Source organism: Halichoerus grypus, chromosome 4 (assembly GCF_964656455.1).
Source record: "Halichoerus grypus chromosome 4, mHalGry1.hap1.1, whole genome shotgun sequence".
NCBI lineage: Eukaryota > Metazoa > Chordata > Mammalia > Carnivora > Phocidae > Halichoerus > Halichoerus grypus.
The window spans coordinates 43,051,335-43,075,049 of NC_135715.1; the positions used below are offsets into that span (position 1 = coordinate 43,051,335).

At 34.2% G+C, this 23,715-nt stretch overlaps 1 long non-coding RNA gene across 1 annotated transcript in view; it reads left to right on the plus strand.

The window, feature by feature from the left end:
• The first annotated feature begins 820 nt into the window (after nt 1-820).
• The window catches only part of LOC118552043 (uncharacterized), a 66,658-nt gene continuing 43,763 nt past the window's right edge, over nt 821-23,715 (plus strand). The window contains exon 1 of the long non-coding RNA XR_013446721.1: nt 821-898. This is a non-coding gene — a long non-coding RNA (uncharacterized LOC118552043). The remainder of the gene's footprint in view (nt 899-23,715) is intronic.

A 23,715-nucleotide genomic window follows, 5' to 3' on the forward strand; every position in this document is an offset into this window, starting at 1 on the left:
TCTTGCATTAATAAATATGTATTGAGAACATATTAGTCATTGATGATGGGCCAGTGAACAAAACACACAAATTTACAGTCTTCATGAATATTTCATTCTAATGAATAGACAGTGACTGTAAAAACTTTTTATTTCAAAATTATATTCAAAATATATTTTATATTGTAGTTATTAAAGTTATATTTATTAAACAAATATTTAAGCATATTTAATTTTAAAATACATATATATATATATAAATATATAAAATTACATAATTTAAAATTAAATATATTTAAATATATATTTTGAAAATTATATTATATATTACTTTCTAACTTTCTATATATATCATATAACTTTCTATATCTATATATATAACTTTCTATATCTATGATATAGAAAGTTAGAAAGTAATATGAGCTTTAGAGGAAAAAAACTGAGGAAAAATATATGTAATGTCAATGAGCAGTAAAGTTGGGCTTGCAATTTTAATCAAGGTGGTAATCGGAGATTACAGCAGAACACTGACACATGACTCAGTATCAGGACGAAGTGTGGGAGCAAGCCATGCAAATATCTTAGAGAAGTACCTTCCTGCAAAGGGAACAGCAAGTGCAAAGACTCTGAGTTTGAGAGTATAATTAATGTTTCAAGGTACCTTGAAGAGGCCAGAGTAGGTCAAGAGAGCTTTAGTTGAAGACTGAATATTGGGATACTTGTATACTGGTGGGTGAAAAATTCACTAGATAACTAAGGAAACACAGTGATTTGGAGGAGAGAGCAGAGAGCAGTATCACTAAGGAGGTGAGAGGGCATGGGATCTGCTCTACAAGTGAAGTGTTGGTCTTTGCTAAACAGCATGAGAATCCGTCTAAAGTGCCAGGAAAGAACACAGAGCATAGAAGCAAAGAAGTAGGTAAGTTGTTCAGTGGGGTGGGAAAAGCTGCTAGCAGTTGTTATTGTTGTTTTTCCTGTTTTCTGAGAAATCTTTGAATTTTGCTGAAACCATGATTAAATAATTCATTTCATATCATAAGAGGATTTATATTGAAGAAGTATCTGCTTACTGAAAAGCTATTAATGAGAAGCTATCACAGGGATCAATTTCTACTAGGAACTGCAGACAACTCCAACAGAAATTCTCTACTGGGAGTAACAGGTATGTCAGGAGGAGGAGAAGGAAAGTTGAAACTCATTTTTATTGGACTGCATTGCTATGCTATGCTGTTTTATATAATTTATATTATTTAATATGCATATAGTGTATATTCATAAAGTATCTTATTAGAGGAGATTGAAGTCCCTGCAAAGTAATTTTCTCAAAGCTATAAAGCTAAGAGAAGGTGAAGCTTAGTTTCTAACACAAATTAGCCTGATAATAGCATGTTATTATCATGTTAGTGCTTAATATGTTCCTCTGACTCTTGAATTTCATTTAAGTTAATGGTTATAATTAGAGATTTGAACAGATTCAAACTTAGTTTTTTTGGAAGAATATTTTATACATTGTTTATGTACTTTCTAAAGCAACACATCAAGAGGCATATCCTGTATGATTGTTTCTTCCTTTATACTCTTTACTTCCTTGGTTTCTGATGTGTTAAGATATTCCGAATTTGTCTTCTGCATTTTCTGCACCTATGTTTGCCCATTAACCAAAAAATCCTGCTTCTTTTCAGTTGGAAATGCATCTACTGGGCCCACATTTGATGCTAGAAGTTTTCATTGTTTTTTGGTTGTTTTGGTAGATAGTTTCCAAAGGTGGAGGCTACAATTCCTTCTACTGTGTATGCCCTTCTGTGTGATGTCCAAACAGACCTGCAGAGGCCTTCCAGCTTCCATTGTTTGCTTCTGCGATGCCAGAAGTCTGGGCTATCTGCCTGGCAAGAAACACACCTGGAGGATAAGACTGCACGTGGTGACAGACACCATGTGGAACAGCCAAAGATCCCCACATATAAAATGGCCATGCGAACAAAGAGACCTGGCCATCTCAGACAACCCACCAGACATGTGAGCTGATCTCTGGCCTCTACCAGGTTGCTCAGCTAACACTATGGGGAACACAGATGAGGCATTTCTGCTGACACTTTTCTGAATTTCTGACTCTCACAATTGTGAGCAATTTAATGTTCATTGTTTTTGTTTTTTTTTAATTTACTTGAGAGAGGGAGAGAGATAGAGATAGGAAGAGAGAGAGCAGGAGCCGGGAGGAGAGGGAGCAGACTCCCCTCTCAGCAGGGACCCTGATACCGGGCTCCATCCCAGGACCCCAGGATCATGACCTGAGCCAAAGGCAGATGCTTAACCGACTGAGCCACCCAGGAGCCCCTAATGTTCATTGTTTAAAACCACTAATTATTTAATACATCAACAGACAACTAAAAGAGATGTCAGATGACTGAATTTGGTCATTTTAATAAACATTTTCTGGGGGCGCCTGGGTGGCTCAGTCATTAAGCGTCTGCCTTCGGCTCAGGTCATGATCCCAGAGTCCTGGGATCGAGCCCCGCATTGGGCTCCCTGCTCCGCGGGAAGCCTGCTTCTCCCTCTCCCACTCCCCCGCTTGTGTTCCCTCTCTCGCTGTGTCTCTCTCTGTCAAATAAATAAATAAAATCTTTAAAAAAAATAAAAATAAAAAAAATAAACATTTTCTGTTGACCAAAGTAGGAAATACTAGTTTTAAGAGAAAATATGTTAGGACTTCATAGGAGTTCCATTCAAATTAAAAATTGTAAGGTTTTTGCAGTTAACTTCTTTGATATTATATTTTTAATCTCTTTTACTGAAAGTCTTTATTGATACTGATGGTTATATAGACTACATTTTAATGTTTATCCCTTCTAGCTCTGTGTGTGTGTACATATGTTTGCATGTTTCTATTAGCTTCCGAATAAAAAATCTAATGTATAAGTTTTCTTTTTTTTTTTTTTTAAAGATTTTATTTATTTATTTGAGAGAGAGAATGAGAGAGAGAGAGCATGAGAGGGGGGAGGGTCAGAGGGAGAAGCAGACTCCCCGCCGAGCAGGGAGCCCGATGCGGGACTCGATCCCGGGACTCCAGGATCATGACCTGAGCTGAAGGCAGTCGCTTAACCAACTGGGCCACCCAGGCGCCCTAATGTATAAGTTTTCTGACACCGCCTTATAAACTAGTTATCCTTCTCATGGGAGTATAGGAAACTAATAGAACGATCGCACTATTCTTTTGCCAAGCACTACCAAAGTTGTTGTGTGCTGATCAAAAGATAGGTAGCAATCTCCAAAAAGGGAGACTAAATAGCAAATGTAAATCCCCATTTTATTTATTTTTCTTTAGAACTCGTGTTTTTCGACTATTAGTCACCCTTTCTACTTCTTAACTTTCCTCTTTCCTTCCACTTTCTCCTTCAATCATCTTTTACCTTACTCTTAAATAAACAAAGACAGTACTATACATGTATAGGTAGCTATGCTAATATATCTCATGAGTTTATATCCAGAGAAGGTGAAAGAAAACTTAGTTCTATTCCAGAATGGAATTGCTTTCAATCCCTTCAAGAAATAGTCACCCTGTGTCCACACAAAAATTAACTGTGAGATGTTTCCAACATTCCTTTCTCTTCTGATCTAGCCAAGTGTGTTAAAAGCCCATTTGCCAGAAACCATTTTGCTAGAAATCAATACACCAAAGGATCATTTTAGCAAATGGCCAATACAATTGATTTAGCACACATACTAATTTTAAAATTTAACAGAAATGTTTAATGCTTTGTAAATAATGTGCAGTATCGGTTACTGCTCATGACACATGGGAAAATATGTTACCTTCAAGAAAACAAATTTATACTTTCAAGAGAATCTTACAGTTTTTATAGTTTTAATAAATATACAGAATTTTTGTCTAATTATGGTATCCAGTACATTATTAAATTTAGATTTTAAAATGGTCTGACTAAATACTAATTTGTTTCCTACATTTCAACTTAATATTTTATTCTAAATTAATTATGATTAATTAATTTAATGCGAGTTTCTATTTTGTCAATATCTACTTATTTATCAGTTTACCAAATATCATAGCAAATTTTTTTACTTTTAATAATTTTTATTTAAATTTTATAATTTTGTGTAGCTGTATCTTAATTTCTTAATTTCCAAACTAACCTTGTATTCCACTATAATAATGTGTTCCATCATGCTCACTTCTAATTGACTGCTTCAAACACATTTATCCTATCCTAGTTATAATTGCTATAAAATCTCTGTTCTCCAATGGTTTCTTGGTAAAAAACAAAATGCCAATATTTTGTTATAATAGTATTATTTTAACTATTCTAGGTATTTTATGTTCTTTTAATATTTTTATTCTCCTTTCAAACTTCAATTTTTTTATTCTGCCAATTCCTAGTATAAAATATCAAATTTAATTTATATTTCTGATAACTCTGTCATAATTTTGATCCAATGATATTTTAAATATAAATTTATTTCAAAAACATTCAGTAATAGTAATAATGAACAGAAGTGGCAAAGAAGTCTTCAGATTATAATCAGGATGCATACTGGATAAAATACTCCAAAGATAAGAAAAATATCAAAGAGATGCAAGTACAGATTTGCTTTACTTTGAAGGTCTTTTGGGATGACATTTTTTTTTTCTCAAGTCTACGGCAAGCACAAGATGTTTATTGGTAAGAGAATGGCATAATTGGTTCACATAAGATTTCTCACATTTCAGAGCCTCTACCTACATACTTTACTTATATAAATAAATCAATAAATAAACCCTGAAAAATAGCTAAGTTTAATTAATTGCAAGTGACTTTTTTAAATGATTTACGTACAAGATTTTTTTTCCTTTTTCCTTGACTTTACTAAAAGCAATGTATTTTGGAACTTTGAAATGCTACTCTGTATATGAAGGAAGTGCATGTGCAAGGGTGTGTGTGTGTGTGTGTGTGTCTGTGTGTCTGTGTGTCTGTGTGTGTAGGCACCTGGGAAAGAAAGTAGCGAAGTAATGGGGCATTTACCAGCCTGGGAAGCATCAAAGAGTTAAATACTTAACTCAGAAGTCAGCTAAGTTAGTTGTTATGTAAAGGTACAGGCAGATAGGTGTGAATTTCCATGGTATAGCTTTAAACAAAACAAAACAAGACAAGACAGACAAACAACCAAAACAGTTGAAGAGGCCTCCTAAGGCAAGGAGAGATTCTGCTCAGTCAATGTGGGCTGGCAGTCTAGCAAAGCAATATTGAGAAAGAAGAGCAAAGCTGGAGGTATCACACTTCCTGATTTACAACTACATTAAGAAACTATAGTAATCAAAAGAGTATAGTATTGGCATAAAAACAGACACAGCTCAATAGAACAGAATAGAGAACCCAGAAATCCACCCACACATATATGGTCAATTAATTTATAACAAAGGAGCCAAGAATATACAATGGGGAAAGAACAGTCTCTTCAATAAACGGTATTGGGAAAACTGGACAGCCACATGCAAAAGAATGAAATTGGACTAACATCTTACACAATACACAAAAGTTAACTCAAAATGCATTAAAGGGGCACCTGGGTGGCTCAATCGGTTAAACATCTGCCTTCACCTCAGGTCATGATCCCAGGGTCCTGGGATCAATCCCCACATCAGGCTCCCTGCTCAGCGGGAAGCCTGCTTCTCCCTCTCCCACTCCCCCTGCTTGTGTTCCCTCTCTAGCTGTCTCTCTGTCAAATAAATAAAATCTTTAAAAAAATGCATTAAAGACTTGAATGTAAGACCTGAAACTATGAAACTCCTAGAAGAAGACATAGGCAGTAGGTTCTTTGTCACTGAGCTTGGTGATGATTTTTTTGGAACTGACTCCAAAAGCAAAAGCAATAAAAGCAAAAACAAACCAGTAGGACTACAACAAACTAAAAAGCTCTTCACAGCAGAGGAAAACATCAATAAAAGAAAGAACCAATCAACTAATGGGAGAAAATATTTGCAAATCATGTATCTGATAAGGGGTTAATATCTAAAATAGATAAAGAACTTATACAACTCAATAGCAAAAAATCAAATGATCTGATTAAAAAATGGGCAGAGGATCTGGATAGACACAGTTGACCAAGAGGCACATGAGAAGATGCTCAACATCACTTATCATCAGGGAAATACAAATCAAAACCATAATGAGATATCATCTCACACCTGTTAGAATGGCATTATTAAAAATATAAGAAACAACAAGTGTTGGTGAGGCTGTGGGGAAAAGGAAACCCTTGTGCACTGTTGACGGGAATGTAAATCAGTATAGCCACCATGGAAAACAGTAATGGAGGTTCAACGATGTGGATGGAACTGGAGGGTATTATGCTGAGCGAAATAAGTCAAACAGAGAAAGACATGTATCATATGACCTCACTGATACGAGAAATTCTTAATCTCAGGAAACAAACTGAGGGTTGCTGGAGTGGGGGGTGGGGTGGGAAGGATGGGGTGACTGGGTGATAGATACTGGGGAGGGTATGTGCTCTGGTAAGTGCTGTGAATTGTGCAAGACTGTTGAATCTCAGATCTGTACCTCTGAAACAAATAATGCAATATATGTTAAGAAAAAAAAAAAGAAGAAGAAGATAGCAGGAGGGGAAGAATGAAGGGGGGGGCAATCGGAGGGGGAGATGAACCATGGGAGACTATGGACTCTGAAAAACAAACTGAGGGTTCTAGAGAGGAGGGGGGTGGGAGGATGGGTTAGCCTGGTGATGGGCATTAAAGAGGGCACGTTCTGCATGGAGCACTGGGTGTTATGCACAAACAATGAATCATGGAACACTACATCTAAAACTAATGATGTAATGTATGGTGATTAACATAATAATAAAAAAATTTAAAAAAAATTAAAAGTAGAACTACCATATAATCCAGTAACTCTACTTTTGGGTATTTGTCCAAAGAAAATGAAAACACTAATTCAAAAAGATAAATGCACCTCCATATTCATTGTAGCATTATTTACAATAGCCAAGATATGTAAAGAACTTAAGTATCCATTAATGGATGAATTGACAAAGGTGTGATATATATATACACATATAGATAGATAGATACATAGATAGATAGATACACAATGGAATACTATTTAGCCATAAAAAGTAATGAAATCTTGCCATTTGGGACAACTTGGATTGACACTGAGGGCATTTATTTTAAGTAAAATGAGTCAAATAGAGAAAGACAAATACCATACAATCTTACTTATATGTGAAATCTAAAAAACAAAACAAAGAAAAGAAAAGAAAAAAACAAGCTCATAGTTACAGAAAACAGATTGGTGGTTGCCAGAAAGGGGGAGAGGAGTTGGGGAGTCTGTTAAATTGGTAAATGGGGTCAAAAGGTACAAACTACCAGTTATAAAATAGTCATGGGATGTAATGTCTAGTATGGTAACTATAATTAACAATTATGTATTGCAAGGGCGCCTGGGTGGCTCAGTCGTTAAGCGTCTGCCTTCAGCTCAGGTCATGATCCCAGGGTCCTGGGATCGAGCCCCACATCGGGCTCCCTGCTCGGCGGGAAGTCTGCTTCTCCCTCTCCCACTCCCCTTGGTTGTGTTCCCTCTCTCGCTGTCTCTCTCTGTCAAATAAATAAATAAAAGCTTTAAAAAAAAAAAAATGATGTATTGCATATTTGAAAGTTGCTAAGAGAGTAAATCTTAAACATCCTCATCATAAGAAAAAAAACATTGTAACTATGTATGGTGATGGATGATAACTAGATTTATTGTGGTGATCATTTCACAATGTATACAAATATTGAATCATTATGTTGTACACCTGAACCTAATATAATGTTATATGTCAATTACACATCAATAAAAATTACATTAAATTTTAAAAACTAGTAGAAATTCATCAGCAAAGTGTCGTGTAAGAACCTCTGAAAATCCTCTCCTTCATAAAAGCAAAGAGAACACTGGCAAAAGTGAAAATAAACTTTTCAGAAGTCTAGAAATTAATCAGACTTGCAAACTCAGAGTTGAGTTTTCCTCAAGAAAAACATCTGAATCTCAGTAAGAACATTTAGCTTTGTGGTATTTCAACTTGGCCTATCCCCATCTCCCCTACCTCAGCTTTACAGTAGTCTTGAAAAGCAACCACCTTCAAAAACAACAAAAAAGAATAGTCTAGAGGTCTCTAAAGTAAACTACTGTAAAAGAAATGAAAAGAGAATTAAAATTTATACTTGAAAATAACACAAAAGAAGGTAATAAGAGGGGATTGGAGGAATAGCAAAACATAAGACATATGGAAATTAAAGCAAAATAAAATCTTCCTTTATCAGTAATTAAAGATAATGGATTAAACACTTCAATCAAAAGGCAGGGGTGGCAGATTGGATAAAAAATGTGAACCAACCATATTGTGTTTATAGGAGACACGATTTATATTGAAAGACACAAAAAGTTGAAAATAAAAGGATGGAAAAAAATACACCATTCAAACAGTAATGGAAAGAAAATTGGAGGGGTCCATTAATATCAGACAAAATATACATTAAGACAAAGTTGCTACTAGAAACATAAAAGGTTGTCTTATAATGGCAAAAGGGGCAATACATCACAATTATAAAAGTATACTCACCTAACAAGAAAGTCCAGAAATACATGAAACAAAAAATGACAGAATTGAAGGGAGAAAAAAAATAATTCAGCAAAGTAGTTAGAGACTGTAAATACTCACCATATTAGAACAACTAGAAAGAAGATCAACAAAAAAATAAAACATCTAAAAAATACTACACATCAGTTAGAACCAAGAGAAATCTATAGATGATTCCAACAATAGTAGAATACATATTCTGCTTAACTTCAGATTATCAGCAAAGACCATATGCTAGGCCATAAAACAATTCTCAATACACTGGAACGGAAATAAATAATATAAATTTATCTGAATGCAATGGAATAAAATGACAAATTAATAATGGAAAGAAATTTGAGAAATTTAAAAATACATGAAAATTAAATAACATATTCCTAAATAAATAACTCAAAGCCTTACTACCATAGAAGTCACAAGGGAAATCAGAATATATTTTGTAATTAATAAAAACATAAAACCAATATACCAAATCCTATAGGATGAAGGTAATGCACTGTCTATATTTAAATTTATAGTTGTAAATGGCTATATTAGAAAAAGAAGAAAAACTACTTAAGCTTCCACCCTAGAAATTAGGGGAAAAAATCAAACTAAACCCAAAACAAGCAGAGGAAAGGAGGTAATAAGATTAGACCAGAAATGAGTAAAAGGTGAAACAGAAAAACAATAAAGAAATTTTTTAAAAAGTTGATTCTCTGAACAGATCAACAAACTTAACAGACTTTGCTAGAATGACTAAGCAAATAAGAGAGAAGCCTCAAATGACAAAAATCAGGTTTTTTTTTTTTTTTTAAGAGGAGACACTAATATCAACCTTAGAGAAATAAAAATAGTCTTATAAGGAATATTATGAACAACTCTATGACAATGCATTAGATAACCTAGATGAAATGGCCAAGTTCCTAGGAATGCACAAACTACGAAAACTGAATCAAGAAAAATAAAAAATATGCATGCACTTATTACAAGTAAATATAATGAATAGGTAATCAAAAACTTTCCAATAAAGAAAAGGCCAGGGACAGATGACTCCACTGGTTATTTCTTCAAACATTTAAAGACAATTAACATGAATCATCTCTAGTTCCTCCAAAATTTAAAGAGGTGGGAACAGTTTCCAATTCATTTCATAAGGCCAGTATTGCTCTTATACTAAAACCAGAGAGAGACATCATAAGAAAAAAAATTACAGATCAATATCCCACATAAATACAGATGCAAGAATTGTCAACAAGATACTTTCAAACCAAATTCAGGAAAATACAAAAATGATGTTACACCCTTCCAAAGTGTGATTTATCCCAGGTATACAAGAACAACTCAATGTAAGAAAACAAATCTGTGTAATATGTTATAGAATAAAGGGGGAAATACATACATGGTCATCTCAGCTGACACACACACATGAAACTGCATTTAACAAAAATACTATTCTTTCATGATAAATTGCTCAACAAAGTAGGAATAGAAGGGAACTTTTTCAACCTGAAAAAGGACACCTACCAAAAAACCCACAGCTAGTATCATATTGAATTTGAAAGAATGAAAGCTTTTCTCTTAAGATCAAGAACAATGCACACCATTTCTAGTCAACATTATGCTGGTAGTTCTAAACAGGGAAATTAGGCAAGAAAAGAAAAAAGACATTCAGACTAGAAAAGGAGAAAAATCTCTATTTGTAGATTCATGGTCTTGCATAAAGAAAGTCCTAAGAAATCCATACAAATAACAACAAAAACAATCACAAATTAGTAATGCTAGTAAATGAGTTCAGCAAGTTTATAGATACAAGATTCATATGCAAAAATCAGTTATATTTCTATATTCTAGCAATGAAGGATCCAAAAATAAAATTAATAAAACAATTGCATTTGCAATAGCATCAAAAAGAATAACATATTTAGAACAGTTTTAACAAAAGAAGTGCAAGGCATGTATATTCAAAACTTTAGATCATCACTGAAAAAAATTAAAAGGATCTACATAAATGGAAACATATCCCATGCTTATAAGTTTGAAGACAGTATCATTCAGATGGCAATACTTCCTAAATTGCTCTACATATTCAACAGAATCTCTATCAAGATCCACACTGGCTCTTCTTCAAGAAAGAATTTAATGAGTCTATAAAGTTCACATGAAAAGGTGAGGGATGTGGATAGCCAAAAAAATATACTAAAAAAAAAAAAAAGACTAACACTTCCTGACTTCGAAACTTAATACAAAGCTATAATAAACAAGACAGATTCACAATGGCATAGGATCAATGTATACATCAACGGGATAGAAACAAAAAAAGCAAACAAAAAAATAGAATAGAGAATCCAGAAGTAAATCCAAAAACTCATCACCAGTTGATTTTAAACAAAGGTATCAAAGATAAATTCAAGGGGAGAAATAATAGTCTTTTCAAGAATTTTGCAGGCACAATTGGATATAAACACAAAAAGGAATGAATTTGGAACCCTGTTTCATATCATATACAAAAAGTAACTTAAAATGAATGAAGACCTAAATGTAAAAACTAAAACTGAAATTCTTAAAGGAAAACACAGGTTTTTAAATTTTCATGATCTTAGAGTAGGCAATGGTTTCTGGAATATGACACCAAAAGCAAAAGCAATGAAAGAAAAAAACAAACAAACTGGCTTCATCAAAATAAAAAAAGAAAAAGTGCTTCAAATAACTGTCAGAAAGTGCGAAGATGAGCCATGGGCTTCCAGTTTCTGTTGCATTATGTAAACAGTATGGAAGTCATTACCAGTCTTAAAATAAGCAAAAAGCTGCACAAACTAAAAATCAACTCCTCTTAATTCTATCCAAGAATTAAAGTCACAGGACAAACCACCACTCTGAAAAACTGAAAAGACAAGTGAATACCAAGAATCATAGCTTACTGAAAAAGTAGCCTAGGAACTGAAACTGCTGGATTTGGTATCAAGGTAGGAAGATTTAAACTCTGGTGGATTGCTACAGGCTCAGTGTGGACAAGTCTGTAAGATAAAAATTCCACATACAGCTCAGGCTTAAGGAGCCCTCACACTTTCTTGAGTTTTACCTCCAGGAATTCTACCAGGCTCACACAGTGAAGATCAGAAAAAAAAAAAATTCCCTCCATCCTGGCAAGGAAAGGGGTAGGAGGTGAAAAGCTTTCATTCTGAAATATGTCCAAAGTATTCTGTGCTCTTTAACTAGATCTGCCTCAAGGAAACTACTCTACTAGAGCCAGACCAACCTGGGAGAAGGGTAAACCCAAATCCAGCTCCCTCTAGCCCTCCTGTGTCACCTAACAGAGAAGCTTTTGTGAAGGGTCATAGCCTAGGGGCATGGGTTCTGTGAAGGTCAAAGCCCAGGGGCATCAGGCAATGACAGACCTAATCAGTGGAACACTGAAGGGCTCCTGTCCCCTCACCCCTTACTGCCATTTCCATAGGACTGGTCTATGGTAACAGACTATTACAGCTAAGAGCAGCAAGGCTCAGATCCTATCTGAGGAGTCCCTAGAGGAGCCCAAAGCCAAAAAGGTAGACAAAACCAAGGAAACTGGTGGAAATGTTCACCTCTGACACCTACAGTCATAGCAAACAATACATACAGCATAACACCTAACCAGATAAACGTAAAAACCTCCCATTAAGGGCCCATTTACCTCAGTTCCTTTTACCCTATGTATCATGTCAGGCTTTCAACAGAAAAGTGAAAGATACACTAAGAAGCTAAACAGTTTTAAGAGACAAAGGAAGCAATAGAACTAAAGTCAGATAGGGCAAAGAGTTTGAGATTATCAGATGAGGATTTAAATTAACTATGATTAATATTTTAAGGGAGCTTATGGAAACAGTGGAAGACAACCTGGAAGAAAACATGAGTTATGTAAGCAGAGAGTCGGGAACTCAAAGAAAGAAACAAACAGAAATGCTAGAAATCAAATACATTATAATAGAAATAAAGAATGCCTTTAACAGGCTCATCAACAGCCAAAAAAAGAATCAGTGCACTTAAGATTTGCCAGTAGAAACTTCCCAAACTGAAAGGCAAAGAGAAAAAAGACTAAAATTCCTCAAATGTTATGCATGGAGTTACCATATGGTGAAGCAATTCCACTATTACATATATATCCAAGAGAAATGAAAACATATCCACCCAAAAGTTGTATGCAAACGTTCATAGCAGCATTTTTCATGATATTCGAAATCTAGGACAACCAAAATTTCCATCAACTGATGAAGGGATAAACAAAACATAGTATAGTCATACAATGGAATATTATCCAGCCATACAAAAAGAATGAAGTAGTAATAACACTATAATATAAACTTTGATGACATTAAGTGAAAGAAGCCAGATGCAAAAGTTCACCTATTATATGATCCTCTTTTTATAAATGCAAAATATAAAGCATCAGGGCCATTTAAATTTGTGCTGTCACAGATATTCATCCCTTTTATTTTCATTTTCACTTAAAAAAAAGCTCCTGTATGGGAGGGTGAATGCACTGGGGTTGTTATACACTGACATTTCCTTACCTGTTCTACTATATGAATTCTAGGATATTTTTCTCTACCACTGGAAATGGACACAAGTGGTATCTAAAGCTGATATAAATAGTTCAAAAGTTTACACACAACTGTAATTGTTTAAGTTCCTCTCTAAAGACACTCATATATTTCCTAAAAATAAACCTACTAGCCAAATTAGATTAATCTGAGAAATTAAGTAAAGACGATCAGTGTATTAAAGAAAGCATCCAAGAGGGTGGTCTTTTTTGCAATACCTGTTTTTAATAGCACTCCCTACATCGCAGCTTGATGGATAGAAAACAGGATAATTGACCTGAATGTGATGAATAAAATTTGGAGCATATGAATTGTTTCTTGACCTGGCCTTTCATCCTTTTTTTTGCAAGATTTGCAAGATGAGAAATAGTAACCTGAAGGACTGTCCATGACAGATTATCTAGATTTGAAATAAGGCTGTTTTTCCCCACCTCACCAATATTGTCTGATTCTAGAAACTGATGTTATAATTATATCACATTCCAAAAGAAGAGACAGATTAAGATATCTTTTAAAATAAGAATTTGAACGCTGTCAGAAGAAAAAAAGAAAGAAGGCTTTTCTATAAGATTATAAACATTTTAAAACATCATCAGTAATTGCTCTTTTTTTTTAAATTTTAAAGTATCTTAGAATTAAGATTTATTCCCCAATAGAATTGTTGTTCTCTGTTAACATGCAGAGGAATATTTACCTTAAAACAGAGAAAAAGTACTTTATATCTTCTCAGGAGATATACAGAATACAAATCATGGAATTCTTATAATGTTAAAAAGACTTTTATGCTGTATTAGACAATAAAACTAAAACAAAAAATACAGATGAATATAGGGCATTTGTGATTTTGCCTAGAGTCTTATTTAGATCATGTTTTGAAAGGCACAAATGTTAAATTGTTATGCTCTCTGGTGCTAAAATATAATTTTAGAAGATTTTGGCTAAATGAATTTATTTAATATTAAAATATCCTTTGGAGAAGAACCAACAGGATTGTTACTAAGCGACCCAGTAAGATCAGGTTGCCCAGCAACAGGTTGCCAGGGATCAGAAATTTTCCCTTCTCTGGTCTTAAATTACAATTTCCAAGAGATCTATGGGGTCCTGTCCTCACGGTCTCTGGGCTATTTCACATCAGGATGTCAGGTACCTTCCTAGAAAAATCTCTGTACAGTTGACCTTAATAATGCAGATTTTTTTTTAGCTTTACCCTGCCTTGTTCATCCAACACATATTTGGCAGTGTGCCCTATCCTATGTAGAGTTTTGTGTGATTATAATTAATTAGAATTATGTAAGTCAGCACAAACACTTTTTGTCACCTATGGATATAATAATAAGCATTTGGTCCTTAGTAATATAAATGATGTGTGTTGATGAATAAATTAATCCAAACAATCCCACATTCTTGGAATAACTTTATTGCCATGTTATAATTCATTTACTATGTCCTGGGGTATATTTGTTAATTCTTCAAAAATTTGCTTTCATATGCAAAGGTAGATTACTCTGTGATTGTCCTTAGTAGTTTTAAGAGGGTCTGAATTTGAGAGCTGAACCTCTGATTGACTAGCAAGAAAATATATCTTTTCTCCTGTTTATACTTAAAAAGATGCTGCTAAGAAATGGAGTACTTTCTCCAATCCCAGTAAATGGGTAAGTGTCGTCCATCTTTTTATCTACAAACAAGAACAAGGAAGTCCTAATTTTCCTGACTGCTGGTCTGTCACTGAAGAGGAATCCCAGGATTCCAAGACTTGCCAAGGAAGCTTATATCTGTGACTGAAAAAAGAATTCAACTAATGTAAATGTTAGCCTTGAAAGAGAGGAAATTGCATTGAACAATCCAAATAAATGCATCCTATTGAGATAGGACTAATAGTGAAAAGAAGAATTTACTAAGAAGAAATAAAGTAACTCACAGAAACCCAAAAATAACACAAGTTTCTAGAAATTGAGATACTTAAAACATATACACAATATTCATGTTGAAATATAATAGACAATTAAATATGCTGCCCATAAGAAATAGACTTTGTATATTAATACATAACTAGATCAAAACTAAAAGTATGGAAAAAGCTATGGGAGGCTAACAAAGGGGGGGGAGGAGCAATTGGAGTGTCAGACATTAGAGTCAGACAAAGCAGATTTCAGAGCAACGCATATATCAGAGATAAGCAAAGTTATTGAGAAAAAGAAATAACATTCAAACCATTGCTATTTTTATTGACTTATTTTTTATTATGGTAAGAACAATTAATATGAGATCTACCCTCTTAAATTTTTATTTTTATTTTTTTAAGATTTTATTTATTTATTTGCTAGAGAGAGAGAGGGGGAGAAAAACAGTGAGTGAGGGGAGGGGCAGAGGGAGAAGCAGACTCCCCGCTGAGCAGGGAGCCCGACGACTTGGGCTCAATCCCAGGACGCCAGGATCATGACCTGAACTAAAGGCAGATGCTTAATTGACTGCCACCCAGGTGCCCATACCCTCTTAAATTTTTAAGGGTATAATACACTGTTGTTAACTCTTGGCACAATGATGTACAGCAGATCTCTAGAGCTTATTCATCTTGCATAAGTGAAACGTCATACCCATTGCTCCCTGCACCAGGTAAGATATGGAAACAACCTAGATGTCCACTGATGCATAAATAAAGAGAGTATGGCATAAATGTACAATGGAATATTATTCAGCCTTTAAAAGGAAGTAAATCCCGCCACATGTGACAATGTGGATTAACCTAGAAGACACTATGCTAAAGAAATAAGCCAGTCACAGGACATATACTACATGCTGTAACTTTTTTATAGTTGAAGTAAGAAAATAATTTTTAGTCCTTATCATCTACCTGATTTTGTTTACATAGTTGGCCTTCCAAATATAAAATTAATATAAATATAAAATAAAACTAATATAAAACTAATGTGAGATTTTAAAAAGGAAAAGTCTTAATGAAAACTAATAAAATGGGAAATAATCATGTTATTAAAAGAGTAAGAAAAAAGGTAATTTTTGACATTTTCATTTATTCCTAAGCCCAACTTTTTTATATAGTGATATTAATTTTTCATGTAGTCTTACTAGCTATGCAGCAGTTATGAGATAACATTTCTTAATTTTATGTCTTATGACTTACTAATGAAAATCAGTGTTTCCATAAATTGAAATTTGGCAGTGCTGGCAAGTAAAACAAGGAACACTATAGGGTCATATAAATTATACTGAGTTATAAAAATCTAAAATTAACATCTCAAACTAGGAGTTTTCGTATTGAGACATTTATGTTCATGAATGCAACTGTAGTTCATTTAATTTAGATGCTATCTATTAAAATTGAAAACTTAATATTGATCATAAAAGATCATGGACTATGATGCTACTATCTGTTCATACATAATCTTCAAAGCCTGGGTTTAAAGGTCAAACACTTAAATATGCATGTACCAAGGAAAAATAATTAAAAACGGTCACAGCTTAAGTGGTGGTTGTGTTCCGATTTTTCTAATTGAACAGAAGTGAAACTTTCATACATTGGGAAGCAAGTCCACCTACATAATTTGTGGAGTTCAGTACAAAATTAAAATGTGGAGTCCCTTGTTCAAAAACACAGGAAAAATTGTTTTCCCTTTTCTGAGGTCCTTTCCTCACCTATCATGGTGTTTTTGTTATTTAATATTGCATTCCCAAGGGCAAAGGAATACCTGTGGCTGAGTGCAAATACTCACAGGAGCCCAGAGCCCTGCCCCATGACTTGATGCATGGGATGGTGTGCGTGGATGCGCGCATGGGTGCATGAGTGCATCAATATACAAATGTATGGCATTACCACCAATCTCTGTAAATGTGGGCAATTACATTCAGAAAAATATAGATAGATGGATCGGTAGGTAGACAGATAGAAGGATAGGTGGATGGATGGATGGGTCAATGGGTGGATGGATGGATGGATGGATGGACACTCAGACAAAGACAGGGAGATAGAAGGTAGACAGATGATAGATAAATAGGTAGATAATAGTTTAACACTAAAGTTAATACTGTTGATAAAGTATCATTCTGGTTTACTCCTACACTTCTTTATTTGACTAACATCCAAAATTTGTCTGTAGAGCTAGATGTTTGAGTTAAATGACCTGGATTATGCCTCTCTGCTCAGACTTGCCTGCAATGCAGTAATTGCAAAGTCAGAGACAGACCCAGGCAGTAAGTAAGGCCCAAAGCAAAGCATTTAATCCAACTTTGCTGCATTAGGAAAAAACTTTCTTTGAGAGGATATTTTTGAACTGAGTTCTAAAAGATGACTATCACATTATTAGATGAAGTGATCACAAAGCGTTAGAAGGAGGGAGAACAGAAGCAAACACACAGAAGTTGGAAATCACGGGATATATGCAGAAACACAGACAAGGATTAGTGTTTATGGAGTAAAAAGCTAAGAAAGAAATGATAGTAAAAGAGATGGAGTTACCATGGGCATTGACATTATGCTAAAAAACTTCAGCTTTATGCTATTGATGAGTGGTTCCCTACTGGAGGTAAGTTTGTCCTCCAGGGAGCATTTAATAGCATCTGGAGACATGTTGGATTGTTGCATTTTAAGCTGGGGGTTGCTAAGAGCATCTAGTGCAAAGAAACCAGGGATGCCGCCAAGCAGCTTTTACAAAGCACAGGACAGCTGTCACAACAATGTAATATTATAATGTGACCCAAAAATGCCAAGGTAGAGAAACCCTGCTGTAATTGAATGGGTATTGACTTAAGAGTTCATGGAGTGAACTAATCAGATGGGTTCTTTGGATAGCCTATGATGGTAGCCACATGAGATATAATTTATGAACATTCAATATGATATTTCCTAGGTTGCACTAAATTTTTAAATTTATTTATTTATTTTTAATATTTTATTTATTTATTTTACAGAGATACAGTGAAAGAGGGAACACAAGCAGGGGGAGTGGGAGAGGGAGAAGCAGGCTTCCTGCTGAGCAGGGAGCCCGATGTGGGGCTCGATCCCAGGATCCTGGGATCATGACCTGAGCCGAAGGCAGCCGCTTAACTGACTGAGCCACCCAGGTGCCCCTTAAATTTATTTTTTAATTCAAGTGTAGTTAACATACAGTGTTATATTAGTTTCAGGTGTACAATATAATGATTCAACAACTCTATACATTACTCAGTGCTCATCATGATGGATAACATAGACTTTCAATTCTTGATTGACTTTGGGAACTTGGAGAATTTCCATCAGTGAATTAGGTACTTTACAATAATGCTTCTTTAAAATTGAAGGTACAGCCCATGACTCAACAAGTGGCTAAGGATTAATTTTTATCCCCTCTGCCACCATCTGCTTTGCTGTTTAATTGCACTGCTCCACACAATATTACATTTTAATTATGAAAGGTTGAGAGAACATTAATTTGGTATTGGCTCAAGGAAAAGATCTCAATTAGATTTCCCAAGTTTTTCAGTTTGACCTCATTTATTTTCTGTCTTTACTACTGACTGTAGACAAAATATTTGAGAGACGAATTGTAATTGGTTAACAATTAAAGTGATCTGGCTTTAAATATAAGCACCCAAAATATGAAATGCTAATACATTTGGAATCTAGATGCACTACATTATTTTATCAAGCTAAAACTGTGCTTTATTGTTGGGGTGCCCAGGTGGCTCAGTTGGTTAAGCCTCTGTCTTCAGGTCAGGTCATGATCCCAGGCTCCTGGGATCTAGCCTGGCATCCCCATGGGAGTCTGCTTCTCCCTCTCCCTCTGCCCCTTGCTCCCCGCTCATGTTCTCTCTCTCCCTCTCAAATAAATAAATAAATAAACAAACAAATAAATAAATAAATAAAATCTTTTTAAAAAAAGTAACATATTGTTACTGGAAGAAAAAATCGCAATTGAATTCATGAAGTAGCTCTAAAAGTACATAGAAAAAAATAGAAGTACATAAAAACATAAAATCAGTGATTTCGCAGAATTTAACGAACTACCACCACAAAAATTTATTCTTTCCCAATTTTGATCCTCCATTATGAATGCAATTAGATTTAAAAGATGTTATATTCAAAACAAGATTAAACTTCAATTTCAAACATATAATCCAAAGCTTCAAAACCTCCTACTTGTTACCAATATACTCAATTTTCCCAAAAACTTAATTGGAAATAAAGAATATTAATATTTCAAATGTTACTTTTTACAATAAAAAAAAAATCTAGCTTTATGTGCATCACAGTGTGATAAAACCTAAAGAACAGATGGAAAGTATTGGCTCTTTTCATACACTGCTTATCATTAAAAACGTGTACAATCAGCTTTTTAGGGTCCATGAAAATTTTTTGGACAATCTGATTAGAATTGGATGATATCAGTAGAATAACTGTTGAAAAGTAATATTCTTACAAAATTAACTCTTCCAAATCATGAATATACAATATCTTCTGATGATTTCTGTCTTCTTTAACCTCTTTTCAAAAAAAAAAATTGTATAAATTCCTAATAATTGGACTTCACATTTTTGTAAGATAAGTATATTGCTCAAATAAATAGGTAAAGTTTAAAGCATGTTTTTATATTTTCATGGGTAAATAGTACATTATTACTATATGGACTTTTAAAACTGTCCTATTAAAATCTTTGTGGATTCTTTGGTATTTTCTACTACCAATAATCTAAAGATGATAGTTTTATTTCCTTTTTTAGAAATTTTATGTTTTTATTTTCTTGTTTTATTACTCTGATTATAATAGACATGGAAGGTTGATCATCATATTTCTTGCTTTTCCCCTCATTTTAGGGAATCTGTGATTCAGCTTAGATATTTTTAATGACCCATCATTCATTTCACTAATGCTAATGTCTGTGTTCAATCTGCTGTTAAACAACACAGTTATTTATTGCCTTTATAGTGTGTTCTTTCTCTTACATAGACACGTCAATTTTTATAACAAGTCGTTTTTTAATAAATGACTTCCTTTGTATTCACAAAAATCTGGAGACTCCAGATAGTATCTTCCACCAGTGAAGGTCCACTCTTTGCTAAGGAGATATAGTAGAGACAATCACATAGCTTAGCTCAACCTGGATTGCAGTTTTGGTAAGAACAAGTCTACCTATTTACTCTGTCCTTGTATCTAATATATAGCCCTCCATATTTTTTTTTTCACTGTGACCCTGGCATGTCTCAACATTGAGAGAGTGAAAGTTTTTACACTGCTTTTTAGAAGTTTTGGCTTAGACTGATACAGCTTTAAAATATGGCAAATGTGTTCAATCTGTGCTTTTGAGAATCTCCAAGTCTCCAGTTTGATATTTCTAACCCTGACAGTACCTAAAATCTTACCCAGGTTTTCTCTCCTCCAGGCCTAGTTAGCAGCCAGGCTCCAAATCCGCCAAAATAGGCAAACTCCTCGAAACAGAAAAATAAGGATTTTCATTGTCAGTCTCTCAAAGGCTTTCTTCTCACATGTAATCTCTGAGACTCCCTCTTGAATAGACACTTGCTTTCTAAACACAAGAGAAAAATCCTGATTTTCTAAGGTCTTTGGTTTTGTTCTCAAGCCCCTTCTCTGACATAGCTATGAAAATTAGCATCTGTATTGAGGGGAACACTAGCCATGTGGAGACCCCCTGATACCCAGTTTTGTCATTCCACTCCACGGTCTGACAAAAGTTCTCCATTCAAGGAGTAGCCCTTAGCCTGTGCCTCAGCTAAATTCCCAGACTCCAGCCTGAACCAGGGTTGGTAGATACCACGAGTGAGGGCTTCAAATTCTCACATGATCTGTGCAAATTTCTCCTCTTTCCAGAATTGTATGCACTCTGGTCCTGGTTGCTTCTACAGCTTTAAAGATAATGGTTTACTCTTTATGACTTATTATTTTAGTTATTTAATCTATTTGCTATTTAGCTATTTAAAATTATTATTGATTTACTATTTTTAGTCTATTTTATTCGTGGAATGTTTGCCTGTCACTGAACTGCTATATGATACTCTTAATAAAAGTATTTTTTGAATCATGAATGGCTGTTTAATTTTATGAAATAATTTATCATCAACTAAGGCTATCTTACAGCTTTTCTTCCTTAAGTTAATGAAGTAAACGCCATTTAAAGATTTTTCTAATATTTAATCCTTCTCCCATATCTAGAATAAACTCAAATGGAACAATACAAAATATATATATATATATTTATATGTCTTGTCCTTAGGATCTATATGTTGTTTTAGTGCTTTTGCCTCAAGGATACTTGTTCCTTCCTGTTGCCCGCAATTCAAATCAGCTCTAAGTATTGGCAGTGGGTGGGGAGTCACTTTCTTTCCCCCTATAAGACAGAAAGTATATAGATTGTTTCAGAGTGGAAAGATCTTGGATAGTTCCTAGTTATGCGTGATCCCCAATGCTGAAACTTTCCTCTAAGCTCAAATTACAGGGTTTGAGGAAAGAGAAGAAATCTTATTATATACACATTCTTAAATGTCTTAAACGTAATTTATCACTGATTATATGGTAACTATTTTGCAAGGGCTCCAAAACTAAGTAAGAATTTATGCTATAAAGTCTTAAAATTCTACATTCGATAGTAGTAAACAGATGTGGTCTGGAAAGACACAAATTAAAAATTTGGTGGCAATCTAGAGAATTTGGAGGCATTTTGCTGTGGTACAAATAACACAGATTTTGAAATCAGACACACTGTAGTTTGTAAAGACTGGCTGGCTCCTAATTGTCTCAGTGTTATGATTCAAATAGGCTACCTAAATCTTTTGAACTTCAGAGTATTCTTTTTTTTTTTTTTTTTTTAATGAGAATAATGAATGGCACACATTGGAGAGGATCACCTTTAAGTTAAATGAGAGGATTTATGCAACTAATCAAAACTGTGTTTGCTCCCAGGGGCGCCTGGTTGGCTCAGTCCCTAGAGCATGCAACTCCTGATGTCAGGGTTGGAAGTTCAAGCCCCATATTGGGTGTAGAGATTATTTAAAAATAAAATCTTTTAAAAAATGTGTTTGCTCCCTCCCTTTGTTTCCTTAAAAATAGTAGTAATGTTGAACATTTATGTTGGAATATGTAAACTCCTTCTAAAACACTGCATAAAAGTAGAACTTTAGGTTATTAAGGGTGGGAGAAAAATGTTGACATCTATTCTGTTCTAAATAATGTATGAGTAGTAGGGAAGAAATATTTAAAAATCACATTGCTGTGTATTTAAGATATATATTTTCTATTACACAAAGAATTTGTGAAATATAATTATTTACTTATAAAGAATTCCTTTGTAATAGAAATTATTTACAAATTCATTACCAATGAAATGAATCAATATTATATAATATATTAAATCAGAGGTTTATTTTTATTTTTTTTTAAGATTTTATTTATTTGACACAGAGAGAGAGAGAGAGCACAAGCAGGGGGAGTGGCAGGCTTCCTGCAGAGCAGGGAGCCCAATGCAGGGCTCGATCCCAGGACCCTGGAATCATGACCCGAGCTGAAGGCAGGCGCCCCTGTTTTATTATTTAGAAATAAACCTCTGGTTTAGGGGCACCTGGGTGGCTCAGTCGGTTAAGTGTCTGCCTTCCGCTCGGGTCATGATCCCAGGGTCCTGGGATCGATCCCCGCATCAGGCTCCCTGCTCTGCGGGAAGCCTGCTTCTCCCTCTCCCTCTCTATCTCCCTCTCCCCCTGCTTGTGTTCCCTCTCTCGCTGTGTCTCTCTCTGTCAAATAAATAAATAAATAAATAAATAATAAAACAAAAGTTTACCAAACTTTTAAAATAACAGACTAAACCAGCATTTAGGCAACAATCATTGCTTGATTATATGGCTAAATTAATATTGCTTGTATATCAATATTTTCTAATTATTAACTTTGCTTTTCATTATAGTTAGGTGAGAAGAAATTTTAAAAACTAGCATCAAATTCTCAAGTAGTGTTCAAGAAAAGATATAAGTAAATTTATTTTATTCTATAAAATAAACATGTCACAGTCTTAGAATTGGAGAGAGATTTTCAAAATGACATAAATAATAAAAGGAACAGAATACACTAACGCAACTAAGGATTGCTGGTTATGACAAACAAACAGCCTTTTTAGTGGCCGACCTATTTCCCACTTGTTCCACCAATTATAATGCTTTCAAAAATAAAGGGGCTATATATTTGATTAAATAAATGTATAATTCTGAACAGTAAAGTCAAATGCCAAAGAAATGTCCAAAATACCATTATAGAGCAGTCTGATATATCAGATCAAAGATTTAAAGTTGGTTATTTGGAAAATAAATAATATTCAAATAGTGTCAAAATGTAGCTCTCCAGCTAATATTAAAATATATATATTTAAAGTAATTTTTTTCTTTAGACCATTTTATGGTGAAATATTCTACTTTCAGAAATATTTATAGGTTAATTTGTTATTTTGGAAGATTTAGAAAACTGTAAAATAAAATATGTAATTCAAAAACAAAACCTCTATTTTCAGGGGATGCATTAAATTTTTAATGCTAAAACAAATTAGAAAAATTGCATAATGAT